The sequence below is a fragment of the Tenrec ecaudatus genome, chromosome 4, assembly GCF_050624435.1.
Source record: "Tenrec ecaudatus isolate mTenEca1 chromosome 4, mTenEca1.hap1, whole genome shotgun sequence".
Lineage (NCBI taxonomy): Eukaryota > Metazoa > Chordata > Mammalia > Afrosoricida > Tenrecidae > Tenrec > Tenrec ecaudatus.
The window spans coordinates 82,801,483-82,815,154 of record NC_134533.1 but is presented as its reverse complement, the minus strand read 5'-3'; the positions used below and the strand labels follow the sequence as shown (position 1 = coordinate 82,815,154).

The following is a 13,672-nucleotide window of genomic DNA, read 5'->3' as shown; positions in this document are numbered from 1 at the left end:
CCAGTCAGGGTGCAGTGTAGCAATGATGAAACATACAATTTCCCTCTAGTTCTTGAATGCTTCCCCCCTGCCCACTATCATGATCCCAGTTCTACCTTATAAATCTGGCTGGACTGGAGGACATACACTGGTACATATAGGAACTGGAAACACAGGGAATCCAGAACAGATGAACCCCTCCGGACCATTGGTGAGATTGGCGATACCAGGAGGGTAGAGGGAAGGTGAGGGAGCAAGGGGGAACAGATTATAAGGACCTCCTCCCTGGGGGATGGAGAGTGGATAAATGGGTGCAGGGAGACGTCCGATAGTGTAAGATATAGTTATAAATAATAATAATTTATAAATTATTAAGGGCTCATGGGGGAATGGGGAGCGGGGAGAGGGGGAAATGAGGAGCTGATACCAAGGGCTGAAGTAGAAAGTAAATGTTTTGAGAATGATGATGGCAACATATATACAAATGTGTTTGACACAATGGATGGATATATGGATTGTGACAAAGAGTTGTACGAGCCCCCAATAAAATGATTTATTTTAAAAAGCCCACTGCCATTGAGTCCATTCTAACCAAGAACTGTGGTGATGTAGTGGGTACACGTTGAGCTACTACTGGTAAGGTCAGCAGTTCAAAACCACCAGCCTGTGAGCTAAGGCTTTCTACTCCTGTAAACAGTTAAAAGTCTCAGAAACCACAACAAAACAACAACAATAAAATACCTGTAAACCAAGAATTCTATAGCCACAATCCATCAAGATTTAAAGACAAAATCAAGATATACCTAGATGATCAAAAGAGAATCTGTAGCTAATACACCTATCCTACAAGAAATGCTAAAGAATGAGAGGAAAGGACACCAAGCAAAGAAATATAAGCAAAGACAACTGGTGAGAGTAACTATGTGGGTAAATAGAAAGAAGAGTATTGTATTTTTGGTTTGTGACTTTCCTTTTTTCTATAAGACTTGTAAAATAAATGAATAAAGCAATCATTATATATCTGTGGTTAAAACTTATTTCAGTAAGGATTGTATAATTCTTCTTGACTGAATTATTGAATTGAATTGTAAGATACGTGAATTATATATGGTATAGGTTTGAGCCCATTGTTGTAGTCACAGTGTCAACTTGAAGGTTTTCTTCTCTTGCTGACCCTCTATTTAATCTAGCATTGATACACTGCCAAAGTATGGGGGGGGGGGGGAAGTTTTGCCATTGTCCCGTCTAAGGAGCCATTTTGACTTTAATTGTGTTTTCTGGAAGTCCATGATACTTTTCAATATTCATTGCCAATAGTATAATTCAGTATAATTCAAATGCATTAATTCTTCTTATATTACAATACTACTCACTTCCATTGAGTTATTTCTGGCTCATAGTGACCTTATCGGACAGGATAGAACTGCCCCTGTGGGTTTCTGAGTCTGTAACCATTGATGGGAGTAGGAAACCTCATCTTTCTCCTACAGAGTGGCTGGTTTGTTTGAACTGCTGACCTTGCGGTTGGCAGCCCAACATGTAATGATTGTGCCAACAGGCCTTGTTTATTCATGTCCAACTTTCACATACATTTGAGACAAGTGAAAATACCGTGGCTTGGGTCAGGAATACCTTACTCCTCGAAGTGGCATCTTTGAGGATTATCTCCTTTTATCTCAGTTGATTCTGTTGTAATGTCACCCATTTAATTTCCCATTCACAACACTTCCTTTTTCTCTTTTTCCTTGGGTAGGTTGCCCAATGGTTTAGGATACTTTTTTTTTGGTATTTCTTTTTATTTATGTTACTGATTTACATGCTTTATATTATCTTTTTATTTTGTTGAGGTTTTAACTTTTTCTTTAAAAATCATTTTTGGTGTGGTTTTTGTTCCAAATTCAGAGCAGTTTGTTGTCTTTGGTGAACAATTAGATATATTCTCGATTCAATTGTTACTTATTTACTCTGTTCCCTCTGTTTTGTTTTTTTTTTTTGCTGCTGTCTTTGTTGCAAAAATGTTTTCTGGGATTCTTTATTTTGGTTTGTATAGTTCTGTTTCACTTTGTGTATTACTTAAGTAGAGTGTTTTCTCCAGAATAATGTCATTAATGGTAATTTTAGGTTGTTCATTTTGCTGTTGATTTTCTGTCAAAAGAGCTACTTTTAATACTTTTTGTAAGGGTGGTCTTGTTTTCACAAATCTCTTTAGTTTTTCAGTATCTAAAAAGGATTTTATTTCTGCCTCATATTTGAGGACAATTTTTTCTTTCAAAATTTTAAATATATCAACTATTGTCTTTTTGCGTACATGATTCTGATAGTAAAATCTGAACTTATCCTGATTGGTTGGCCTTTAAGTGTGATTTTTTTGGTCCCATGCTGCTTTCAGAATTGTTTCCTTTGCTTTGATGTTAGAAAGTTTAGCTATAATATGTCATGGTGATTTTATTTTGGGGTCTGTTCTGTTTGGAGTTCTCTGGGCTTCTTGAATAATTGTGTGTTCTGTCATAGTAGTAGGGCAATGCTCATCTAATACTTCAGAAACTATTTTATATGGTGAATATTTCTCTCCCCCTTGTTGATCTTTATCAAATGTAAATTGTTCTTTTTGATTGTATTCTATAGAATCATTAGGTTTTATTCAACTTTGAAAATAGCTTGCTCTTCTTGTATTTGGGTCCAGAAATATTTGTCTTAAAGATCATTGGTTCTTGATTCCAATCCGTCTGCTTTTTACTTTGAAAGTGTTGTTCAGCTCTAGTACTGCAGTGTTTGCCTTCTGGATTCTATTTGACATTGTTGAGTTATTTCTATGGTTTCATTTGTTTTGTCAGATTAGTCTTGTAGTGCCTTCTTGAGTTCCTGAGTGGTATTCCCTTTGTTTTCTTCTGTATTCCTATCATTTTTCCCTCCAGTATCTTAAGGTTTCAGAAGATCATTGCCATAATCTCCTTTATGGGAAGATCCAAAACTCTCTTCCTCCAAGACCTCCTTAGAGTCCACATATTGTAGTTAATTTAGTTGTTTATCTTGTTTCTAAATGTGCACAGAAAATGACTGTTACATTTGAGGTATAATGTAATTTATTTATATTTTTTGGTCTCTGGGCACAAAGCAATCCCTATGCACTTATTTTAGAACCCAGATACTCAATGGTGGCCAGGCAGTTTGTCACTAGCTTACTCCCAGGCAGGAGTCAAAGACAGAAAACAATGACATATTTCTTCCATTGAAATCCTGGTTTCGAGGCTGGCTCTCAAGTGCCCAGGGAGTGCCAACATACCCAACATGACAGGGGAGAGAAGAGACTATTTAAAGACCACTTGCATGCCCACCAGAGCTATTTCTGTTGACCCTGTATGTCTGAGAAGGGCCCAGATTCTGTTTGGGTGTGGGTAGACAGATAGGAAGTGATAGCACTTTGAATCTTGGGCCCGTGGAGAATAATCTCTGCTGCATTGATTCTCTTCCCTAACACATGCCCACCTAATTCTGTGCCTCTCCTGAGTTGGCCTGTCCCCTGCTGGGAAGTTCCATTACAGTCCAGTCCCCAGGGGTTCTAGCCAGGTGTTGGGAGCCAGTTTATAGCCAACCTAAACTATCCACTTGGAATGCAGTGAATGAGTCAGGACTCTTTCAGTCCCAAGGTGCAGAAGCCTGTGAATCCTCTTGCTCAAGTAAAGACTCAACCTTTCTCTAAGTACGGTATGTTGAAGGAGAAGTGTTATTTTCCTCCAAGGTGATAACCAGGAGTGGGTGAGAAGGAGGGGGATTGTCAGGTCACAGTTAAAGTTTAGAAAGCCAGGCAACTACTGCCCAGGCTTCCTGCTTGTAGCACAGAATCCATGGCTTTTTGGAAGATTCTTTGCGGCAATTCCACCTTCTGAGTTGTAATTAGAAGTTTCTGTTCTTTAGGGGAGGTCCAGAACTCAGGCTGCTGAAGCTTGTTTGCTGTTTTCAAAGTTCCTTTGAAGAGGGCTTCACAGTGGCCCCAACTATGTTGTTATATTTTATTCCTCTATCTTCTCTTCAACCCTGTAAGGTCTTGTGGAAAAGATTTACTCAATGCAATATGTCATTGGATTTTCTATTACTTTTATGAGTATTGATTGTGGATCCAAGTAAAACGAAATCCTTGACTTCATTTGTTCCCCTCTATTTATCATGCTTCAATTGTCAGGATTTTAGTATTCTTTACATTTGTGAAAATTTAAGTTTTCTTTATATTTTGTGAGGATTTTCGTTTTCATTACTTTAAGTGCAATCCATCCTGAAGACTGCAGCTTTTGAATTTAATCTGCAAGTGCTTCAAGTACTACTCACTTTTCAGCAACCAAAGTTGTGTTTTCTGCCTATTGAAGTTTACTAGCAAGTCTTCTTCCAACCCTGCTACCACGCTCTCCTTACACAGTCCAGTTTTAGGAATTACTTGCTCAGCACACAGATTTCAATAGCCTGGTGAAAGAACACAACTCTGACACACCCACCTTTCCTGATTTTAAACCATAAAATAGTTCCTTGTTTTTTTCAAATGACTGCCTCTTGATTCATGTATAGGTTCACATGAAGACAATGAAGTGCTTTGGAATTTTCATTCTTCTCACTGCTAATGTTATTCATAATATGATGCAATCCATACAGTCAAATGACCTTGCTTAGTTAAAAAAAGTAAACACCTTTCTGAAAAAAACAACAAAACTTTCTGTTGTTTATTCAGATCCATCTGACATCCGTAATGGTGTCCTTCATGCCATGTCCTTTTCTGAATCTGGCTTGAATTTCTGGAAGCTCTCTGTTGATGTGTTGCTGTAATTATTTTTTAATTATCTTTAGCAACAATTTACTTATGTATAATTATTATGATATTGTGCAACACTTTCCTTAGTCTTTTTGTTCACTTATCTTGGGAATGACCACAAATACATCTCTTCAAGTTGGTTGTCCAAGTAGCTGTCTTACATACTTGGCAACATAGGCTAGTGAGTGCTTCCTGTATTTGAACTTGTTGAAACATTTCTACTGGTATTCCATTAATTCTGGCAACATTCTTATAATTACAGAATTTTTTCTTATGTATGGCTGGTAGATGTTGGACAGTTTAGAGTATGTAAATCAGACAGGTTATAAGTGGCTAAAATTGCTTATCAGAGATAACTTTAAAACAATTGGGTGTATGTGAATTCAAATATGGCATTGTCAGGCTTCTTTGGATCTCAGCTTGCTATGTAATAGTAAAACAACTTTGGGTCCACACAGAAGAAATATAGGACTAATTTATAAAACATATCTATTCAGTGTTGCTATAACTCTTAGATTATTTTTTAGAGTTTTACCAATGTTGATTTAGATGGATTTTGCTTCATTTTTCAGTGTTTCCGTGGAGGGATAAGCCCTTTCTTCTGGCTTTGTTGACATCACCAAGATTTATATTTCAAATATATTGTAAATGGAATCTGCTAGTAGATTCAGTGTTTGACATGAGAAAAATAGAGAAGTCAAGGTAGATTAAAATGATCTTTCTTCTTTTTTGGCCTGAGAATATATGGTAGAAATCTAGTTTTGGAGGAGTTAAAATTGAAATGAGTTTTACTAGTGTGTATGTATATGTATATATTTACTAGTAGATACTTTGAACAAGCGATTTGATAAAGAAATCTGGTAGCATTCAAAGTACCTATGTTAAATTCATAAGACTAGAGAAGCAAGAGGTGAAGACTTATACAATATTCTGAATATTTTTATTAAATGTTTTGAAGCTGATAATGTTCTTAACTGAGGCAGTTAAAATTATTTTCTTGCCAACTGTTGTGCAGAAATGTTTCATTAAAATTTCATATGCAAGTTAGTTGGATGTAGCACAGCCTTTCATTAACTTTTACTTTTTTTAATTAAAAAAATTAATCTCTTTTCTGGAAAGTGTCAATTGCTAGATAAAAACTTGGTCTTAACAAACTTGGGTTCTAAGTTCCATAAATAGCAGCATTAGTGAATTCAATTTCAAATGTAAAAGAATTCACACTTCTTCAAGCATTTGAAGGACCCACTTCATTTGTTAGCACACATGAATTTAACTTTTAAGTGGTTTGAAATTGATTTATTATTATTAATTCAAATATAAAAGAGATTAGACTTATTAATAAATGACTTGCATTTGTCAAGGTTCTTGATTGCAAATATCAGACCAACACAGTATAGTTTATGTAAAAAAGGGATTTATTGGTAGGACATAAATTCAGAGAGGCTCATAATCAGGCTAAACATATGTGCTAAAACCAAGCTCAGTTAAGAATTTCCCACAGAGCATGATCTAGACACTGGCATTTTGTCAATACCAGTGGCTACTATCCATATTCAGCTATCCCTAACACTTTTTAAGAAATTTTTCTTGATTCTACCATAGTCACCATAAGGTCTCTCCTAAATCATTCAGGATTCCAAGTCCTGGGTGAGAGTATTTGACTGTTTCACCTTAGATTGCATGCTTATACTCTTGTGCCAGGAGACTGTAAAATGGGATATTTGGTTTTCTTTCATAGTTAAAAAAATATATATTGTGAAATATTTATTTCTAATTACAAATAAATGAAATTTTGTCTTGAAGCAGGTATAGCATGGATAACAGTCTTAATATAACAACAGTAAACTACATTGCTACAATTTGCGACAGTATACATAAAACACCATCGTCAGTGTGAAGGTTAAGATAGCTTCTTTCTCACCAGATCAGATATTCTTGGGGGAGTCTTTCAAAGAGCACAACGAAGATCATCTTCCACAACGATTCTACTTCTGTATTTAGATTTGATAACCAACAAGCTGGAAAACTCTGTTTCACAAAGATGTGTTGTTGGAAATGGAAGAAGAAGGCACAACAGAGTCTCAGACAGAACAGTATATTACTACAAACACTTGATCCAGAATTTGTAACTGGCATTGTAGAGAAATAAGTACTCACTGCATCGCTGTTAATAAGCTCAATGAACTCCTCTTGTGCTGTCTCAGGAATATCTTCAACTTTGACTGTGAATGGGCTTCTGGCAAGTGCAAATGGGGTTTCAGGGAGATTTGGAAAGTACAATGAAATTTCGTCTGCAGGCATGTGCAAGTGTTCTTTCACAGAAATTATCATCATAATCCTTTTGTCTGGTTCCTCAAAGAAAGCAGATAAGGTAGGCAACATGTAAATGTAATCTTCATCCAATTTTTTTTTTTTTTTGGTCAAACCTGAAGCTTCAGTTGGAATGATCGGATCTTTTCAGACAAATCAAAGCATGTTGCATTTGGTCCTTGCACTGATAAATTTAACTCATTTGAGATGGCAAAGATGTCAACCAAGTAAGCTAGTTTCTGCAGTTCACTTGTAGCCCTGAAAAGTGCTTTGAACTGCGTGGTCTTGCTTTCTGATTCAAAAACGTTTTGAATTCATCAGGAAGCTCAAAAACACGTTTTAAAACATTCCTCTTGGCAACCATCTCACATAAGTGTGAAGTAGCAGAGCATTATTCAGGACATCCAACTCATTGCATAGTTGCAAAAATAGTTGACTGTTTAAAGTGCTCGCTTTTACAAAATTAACAGAACATATGACACTTTGCATAACTTTCTGTCACTCTTGTGGCAGTGTCTTCATTGCTAATATTTGCCAATGAATCACACAGTGAGTTCCAATGACTTTTGGTGATTCATTCAGTACCAAACGTTGAAATATAGATCAACATTCTAGCATAGCTGGAGCACCATCTGTGAAAACACCACAAACCTTTTCCTAAGAGATCTTATGTTCTTTCAGAAATGAACCAACTGTCAACTACATCATGTGCAATAGTTGTTGTTTCAAAAGGTTTGCAAAAAAGAAACTCATCTTTAAAGTTGCCACATTAAGATACCTGACGTAAATCAGTAACTGTGAACAGTTTGCAACGTCTGTAGATTCATCAAGCTGGATGCTAAATATTGGAAGTGGAGCAGGTTTAATTTCTTGGATTACCTGATCAAGAATATCAGCAGACATGTCATCTATTCTTCTGTGGACAGTGTTGTTAGATAAGGAGGTTTCACTCAATTTCATAACAAATTCGACTCCCATCATAACTTGAACAATGTCTATGGGCGCTGGGTACAGTAAATCCTTAGGAATGGTGTGAGGTTTCATAGCTCTGGCGGTTCTGAGTGTCACCAAAAATGGAGCTTCAACAGCTGCTATGTTTTGTTTGTGGTACTTGCCATCAGTGTCAAGTCTGGCTTTCTTGAGTCCATCAATTTGCTTATAAAATAGTTGGTAACCTTGCCGGCAAAGCTTGAATGCTTGCTATCAAAATAGTGTGTTAGTTTGCTCGGTTTCATAGATTTGGCTGATAGAACTTCACAACAAATAATGGATTGCAGTTTCTTAATTCCTACTTTAGTTATGGTGGTAAAACCATACTGTAAAAAATCCTCACTATATTTTCTTTTCTCAATGTTCTATTCTACTCTATGCATTGTCATGGGATGGTTTGCTCTCTGTCATGACTTCAGGAGTCAGGTCTGAGCAGAGAGAGACCATAATGTCGATTGTCTTTCATTGTAAGATGGGAAGCAAGAACCTATCTTATACCTATTCTGGGATTTTCCCTAGTAAGAATGGTACTCATGTACTTGGCAGCTAAAAATGACATATATTCATTAGAACCCTAATTTACCTGTTAATGAGTTATTGTTAGGTGCTGACAAGTCGGCACCTTTTAGACATGAATAGAAACACCATCTCCTGTTTGGTACATGCCCCAAAGTAACAGATTCTAAATAGATGGATAACAAACATAAAATTTTAATTATTCTCCAAACAAGAATTGGTTTCTGGAAGACAATGTGGGTTAATAGGTAAGAGAATGTGTGTGCTTTGGAGTCATATACGAGGGGGTTTAAGCTTCTTTTTCTAGTTGAATGACCTTGGAGACATTAATTAAAATAGCTAAATTAATCTCTAAATTAATGGTTTTATTAGTAGTAAAAAGAGAACAGTAATCATAGAGTCTACTTTATATGGATTATTATAGATTAAAATGGTGCCCCCAAAATATATGCTGGAGTCCTGACCTTTAGACAGTATTTTTATATAATTCCTGTTAGGAATAGCCTGCTAATTCCTGAACAATATAAAGGACAGTGTAAACCCAGAGACAAGCAATTACAAATGAGGAAGTTAGATGTTACTTGCAGGTTACCAAAGAACTGAGGAATTAGACAAGAATTTTGGCTCAAGTCCAGCTGCTAGTCTGAGTGCATGTTTAAGGAGAGCAAGCTGCAGTGGCAGTTCATCCAGGGTTTACCTCTCTGCTGACTCACGCCTTCCAGATCATCCACCGAGCTCCACTCACGGTCCACAGGCTTGAAACCCAAGTGTTAGACCACTGCCTGCAGTAATCAACAGACCACATCATACTGGATCTATGACATTGGTTGGATTCTTTCCTCTCAAGCTCTGTCATTTGGTTCACTGCACTAGATGAGAAAACTATGTCTAACCACCATGAAGGCCTTCACAGGAGGCTGAGGAGAGCAGCAGGGTGACAAACCATTCTTCTCCTAGTTCAGAACCAAGCAGCGCAGATGATTTAGTTCCTAAGCTAGCAGCACCATTCTGAGCTCCCAGTATGCCAGGAAGCCTCCAAGTCAAGGGTGGAGAATCACGAACCTTGGCTTATTCTATTGTTGCCCCTCACATTCTCTGTGGATCATGGGCTTGAAACCTGAGAGTCAGACAGATCACACTCACCAGACTTGCAGTCCTGAGAAAGCCCATATCCTGAGATACCCCGGATTGGATAAGGGCTGTCTTGATCCAATTAATTAGTCTTGAAATTTGATCGAGCACCGGAAGGCTTCAAGGAAATTTTAGGAATACAGATATCCCCCTTCCCCCACCCCAGGAACCACAGAGAGCTTGGAGTTACAAGGAAAATCCAACTATTTTTGAAATCAAGAAAAAAAAATCTGTAAGAGCTCATTATGAAATATGAAGAATGTTGGTACTTACTGACCACTTTAGTGATTATGAAAACATCAAACTATTTTTTAACCCTTAATTTTTAAAATAACACAAAACAAAAAACCCCATTAAATTGGTGGTTCTCAACCTATGGGTTGTGACCCCATTCGGGGTCAAACGACCCTTTCACAGGGGTTGTCTGATTCATAACAGTAGAAAATTAGTTATGAAGTAACAACGAAAATAATTTTATGGTTGGGAGGTCATCGCAGCATGAGGAAGTATATTAAAGGGTTGCAACATTAGGAAGGTTGCAAACCAATGAAATTATCAAATGCAAGAACCCATCTTTCAATATTTTAACCTTGTTTCTTTTTGAAAATTAAAAGATCATTTTATTGGGGGCTCTTCCAGCTCTTATACCAATCCATACATCAATTGTATCAAAAATATTTGTTCATATGTTGCCATCATTATTTTCTAGGGTTTACTTTCTATTGAGCCCTTGGTATCAGCTTCTCTCCAATAATAAAATTATTATTATTTTCATATCCTACACTGACCACTGTCTCTCTTGTCCCATGGGTTTTGTTGTTCATCCCTCTGGAGGGGGATGTGGGTGGTTATGTGTCCATAATGCGGATCAGTTCCCCCTTCCTTCCCTCTACTCCTCACTTTCCCCCTACCCTTCTGGTATTGCTACTCCCATTCCTGTTCTCAGGTTCCATGTGTGTGAGGTCTTATCTCTTTTCTGTACCTGTGCACATGTTCCAGTTTAGCCCATAGTGAAAGGCAGTACTGGGGTCATCATAGTGGGATGAGGAAGCCTCAAGAAATGAGAGGATTGTGTCTTTCTTTCTTTCTTTCTTTCTTTCTTTCTTTCTTTCTTTCTTTCTTTCTTTCTTTCTTTCTTTCTTTCAAGGATTGTGTGTTTCATTGGTGCTTTACTGCATCCTGGTTGACTCATCCCTTCACTGTGACCCCTTTGTGATGGGATGTACTGTTGTCGGGGGATGGGCTTTGGGTCTCGGTTCTGATCCCCCTTGTTCTCAACAATATAGTTTTTACTTGTCTGTTTGTTTTGGGTCTTCTGGTCCCTGTTACCTGATTCCGCACATACCTCATGATCAAACAGACTGGTGTGCTTCTTCCATGTGGTCTTGTTGCTTCTTTGCTAGATGGCTGCTTGGTTAACTTCAAGCCTTTAAGATCCTAGACACTATATTTTTTGATAGCCTGGCACCATCCACTTTCTTCACCACATTTGCTTATGCACCCATTTTGTCTTCAGTGATTGTGCTGGGAAGGTGAACATCACAGAATGATAGTTTGTTAGAACAAATTGTTCTTGCATTCAGTGAGGGCCTGAGCAGAGGAAACAGAGGACCGATCTAGGAAGCAAAGCTACGGATAGAGGTATAAGCATAAGTGTGTACATATGTAAATACATTAGGTCATAAAATAGAGGTATTGGCCTATGTACATATATTTATATGGCGATATACTGAGGTAGTGTACCAACATCGGATGTCAAACTTTTTTTTTTGTCAAACTATTTTTAAAAGATTTTGTTTTACTGTTCCTCCTTAACGAACTTACACAAAGACCCCAGCTGTAGTCTTACCTCAGAAAGATCAGGGATTATGAAAGCATTTATTTTCAGGCATAGATCCTGTAATTTCCACACCTAGTCATTTCTAATTCACTCAGTAATTCCATGCAGGTTCAGATCAATATGCTAAGGATATATGATATGAAGTAGAGACAGCCATTTACATTGACTCTATAAAATATTCAAGATACAAGGTAACTGTTACCTAGATGTAGACTTGAAGAAGCCCCATCCTTATAGAAGATAATCTTAAATATAGAAATAAAGAAATGGTACTTTAGAGTCTTCAAAGGGAAATACTTACTGCCACTGAGTCACTTCTAACTCAATAGCGACCTTAGAGGACACATTTTTGGAGCCAAAGGAGCAAAGTGAGGTTGAAGGAACACTCTCTACAAGAAGTGTGGAAAGTCTTATTTAGGAATCAACGCACACACTGGAAGTTTGGGGAGACAGTAGAGTTGCAGATTAACTTGAAGAACTATAACCCTCAAAAGGACAAATGCTTCTCAGGCACTGTCAGATTTAAGTCCAACCTTCTGTTCCAAATTCTGTGTGTCCTTCGAGACCTGTAGCACTGTGTTGAAGCCAAGGCTGTGGGCATCTCTCACTTGTTGAAGAAACTCAACAAGAATATGAAGCTGGACAAGAAGTTTGGGGATCAGGCCTGAACAAGGCTGGCAGGTTCCCTTCCCTACTCACCTACAATGAGAACATGGTGGTCAAAGTTGACAAGCTGAAATCCACCATCACCATCAGTTCCAGATAAAGAAGGTTCTGTGTCTGGCAGTGTCCATTGGCCATGTGAAGATAAGAGACTGTGAACTTTTTTATAACACCCACTTGGCTGTCAACTGTTTGGTTTCATTGCTAAAGAAGAATTGGCAAAATGTCTGGGCTTTGTACATCAAAAGCACCATGGGCAAACCCTAGCGTCTTTATTAAGGCACAGCTCAATAAACCTTATTGTTATTCAAAATTAAAAAAAGATTTACAGTGTCAAAAATTTTTTTCTCCTATAGCTGACTAGAGAGAGAAACTGCATTCTGAGTTCTAACCTCTTCAACTGAGATTTGGAGTGATGAACTATTTCTTTCCACCACCATACTAGGAAGGTTGATTTGAATATTAAAGTTTTAATGCTGAGGTCACAAATTAAGATAACTTAATGTTGAGGCCACAATTAAGATAATTTAATGTTTAGGCCATTTAGCGTTTTTGCTAGTATTGGTTTTCTTGCAGCATGAATACATAAACCCACAATTTTATATGATACTATTTTAAATAGTTCACCCAAACTTTGAATTTCCATCATATCAAAATTGTTTTCCAGAAAACAAGTACTACATAAATTTATCTAATAGAAGGTATTTTCTTATGCCTATATTAAATAACTATGAAAGAGAATGTACTTTATAGCCATGCTTTGATTGAGGTTAGTCTTTTAAAAGAAGACAAAAACAGTAGGCTCAACTGTGAGATGGTAGAGGGGTTTTGCTTCTATGTTGCTGTCATTCTGATTGTTTGGTGCACATGAGTGAACTTATGATATTTCCTGAGCTGCTAAATCCGATCAGCCGCTCAACTCATTACATCTGCTACCACATCTGTGGCTCTAGATTCCCTTAGGTTTTCTAGTGGAGTCAAATGGTTCTAAATTAATAAAAAATTAGTGATAAAAAGCTACAACATTAAAGCCTACCAGTCTGAAGAAATGTGTGAAGGTTCAATGATCTCAATGCATATATAGAATTAAATTACTTGGTAAACACTTAGATTATACGCAAAATAATGAATTTATTGACTTTGTAAAGAACAACTGTGCTGTACTATCCCTTTATGATGCGCCTGAGAATGTCAAAAGGAAGTGACAGATTATGAAGAGACCCTATGTAATTCTGTTACAAGTGATTTTAGTTAATTAATGTGATTTCAATGTGAGCTTTTCAGAATCCTGGATTAAATGGTGAAAATGGGTAGAGGTGGGTGGGCAGCTAGTCTTTCCATTCAAATTTCAAACGGAGTAGTTATGTTTTAAGGAGTTCTGGTGGCATACTATGGAGCCCCCCGGTGGTGCTATGGTTAAGAGTTGGCCTGCGATTTGCATGGTT

General features: G+C 37.2%; 1 protein-coding gene and 1 pseudogene across 1 annotated transcript in view; both read left to right on the top strand.

The window, feature by feature from the left end:
- Positions 1-13,672, top strand: part of DLG2 (discs large MAGUK scaffold protein 2) — a 2,300,776-nt gene that overhangs the window by 67,520 nt on the left and 2,219,584 nt on the right. The window lies entirely within an intron of this gene.
- On the top strand, positions 787-12,506 carry LOC142444291 (large ribosomal subunit protein uL1-like; annotated as a pseudogene).